Source organism: Sinocyclocheilus rhinocerous, unplaced genomic scaffold (genome assembly GCF_001515625.1).
Source record: "Sinocyclocheilus rhinocerous isolate Xijiao unplaced genomic scaffold, SAMN03320098_v1.1 scaffold828, whole genome shotgun sequence".
NCBI lineage: Eukaryota > Metazoa > Chordata > Actinopteri > Cypriniformes > Cyprinidae > Sinocyclocheilus > Sinocyclocheilus rhinocerous.
This window is the reverse complement of record NW_015634025.1, coordinates 348,109-350,331: the sequence shown is the minus strand read 5'-3', so window position 1 is coordinate 350,331 and position 2,223 is coordinate 348,109.

The window sequence follows — 2,223 nt, the reverse complement described above, 5'->3', positions numbered from 1 at the left end:
TGTGTTAAGTGAGTGTGTGTTAAGTGTGTGTGTGTGTGTTTGAGTGTGTTCACGGGTTAAGTGTGTGTGTGTGTTAAGTGTGTGTGTTTTTGTGTTAAGAGTGTGTGTGTGTTTATGTGTTAAGTGAGTGTGTGTTAAGTGTGTGTATGTGTGTGTGTGTTTACGTGTTAAGTGTGTGTGTTTATGTGTTAAGTGAGTGTGTGTGTGTTTATGTATTAAGTGAGTGTGTGTTTATGTGTTAAGTGTGTGTGTTTATGTGTTAAGTGAGTGTGTGTGTGTGTTTATGTCTTAAGTGTGTGTGTGTGTTTGTTTGAGTGTGTGTGTTTATGTGTACGGGTTAAGTGTGTGTGTGTTAAGTGTGTGTTCGTTCGTGTTAAGTTTGTGTGTGTTTGTGTGTTAAGTGTGTGTGTTTGTTTGAGTGTGTGTTTGTGTGTTAAGTGTGTGTGTGTGTGTGTGTTTATGTGTTAAGTGTGTGTTTGTTTGAGTGTGTGTTTGTGTTAAGTGTGTGTGTGTGTGTTTGTTTGTGTGTGTGTTTGTGTTAAGTTTGTGTGTTTGTGTTAAGTGTGTGTTTGTGTGTTAAGTGTGTGTTAAGAGTGTGTGTGTGTGTGTTTGTTTGAGTGTGTGTGTGTGTTTATGTGTTACAGTTTTTTACGATTGCTTAAGCACAATTTTGAAAACAGGGCCCGGTTTGTCAAAACACTACACACAATTAACACAACCCTACACCAAAGTAGCACAACACTTAAGATCATTTGCAAAATGGAACACTTTTGTCAAAACTATACACAACTTTATAAAATGTGTTGAGTGTGTGTGTGTTAAGTATGTGTGTTTATGTGTTAAGTGTGTGTGTGTGTGTGTGTGTGTGTGTTAAGTGAGTGTGTTTGTGTTGTGTGTGTGTGTTAAGTGTGTTTGTGTGTGTGTTTGTGTTGTTAAGTGTGTGTTAAGTGTGTTTGTGTTGTGTGTGTGTGTGTGTTAAGTGTGTTTATGTGTTGTGTGTGTTTATGTGTTGTGTGTGTGTGTGTGTGTTTTAAGTGTTTGTGTGTGAGAGACTTATGCCTTGGCCAAATACCCACACTTGTGGTCTTGGCCACTCGAGAGCGCGTGCGAGCGACAGGAAGTAAGTGCACAAGACTGTCCCAGATCTTAAAAACGCCAGAGCGCAGTGCCCTTAACACACACTAAACCCACACTATCACGAATACTGCTCCGGAGCGCTATTCGAGGCTTAGTGTATCCCATCATGCATCATGTTCTGGAAATAAATCGTGAGACTTTTTGCAGAGATCTCGCGAGAGGTCACGGAAACCTTTCCAATGTATGTTAAATATAAATGATAATTAGATATTACATATAATTTGGTAGTAAAACAAAGGGTTGCACATTTTATTGGTGCAGATGAGTAGTGTTGATATTTATTTTGTACAACATTTGCAACTGCTTTTTTATCACTTAATTAGAAGCACCACAAAATTAAATTGTCATGTTATAGAGACACTGAACAGACATTTAGAAGTTGATTTTATAATGCAAAGTATTGAAAATAAAAATAAAGCTATGTAAACACTTGCATTTTTACAACACTATAAGTGTGTTCCATCAGGTGATGAAAAGTTCAACACACACTTGTGGTCTTCATCCTCACTTACTCCTCACATCCTCACTTGTGGACTTGGGCCAAATACAGGAAATACGTCATATAAGTAGTCAAGTGGTCAAGTGCAAAGACCACAAGTGTGGGTATTTGGACTCCTCACTTGGGCCAAATATAGGAAATACGTCATATGAGTAGTCAAGTGGTCAAGTGCAAAGACCGCAAGTGCGGGTATCTCAATAATAATTCACGCAAAAGACGCGATGCACACATGCGTAACCCAATTCACATGCATGAGAAATAATGCACGTGCACGAAATAAGAATATATATTCATAAAATATGTTTCACAAATGCAAAACACAATTCACAGATGTACAACTGTGTACACAATTTTTAAATGTTTAAAATTCACGAGTTTATCATGGGCTGACTGTCAATGGCCTTGGATTTGTGTGTGTATTTTTGACTTTCCTGGCAGCGAACTCCTCCCACGCGGCACACTCGTACTCTTTAGCCAATCAGATTTGACCCTGTCTGTCGACCAATCATAACCCACTGTGGGCGTATGAATCGCGAGACCACGTTCAAGTTACGATTCAGCAGAGGTATGTGCAGTTGATCGTTTTA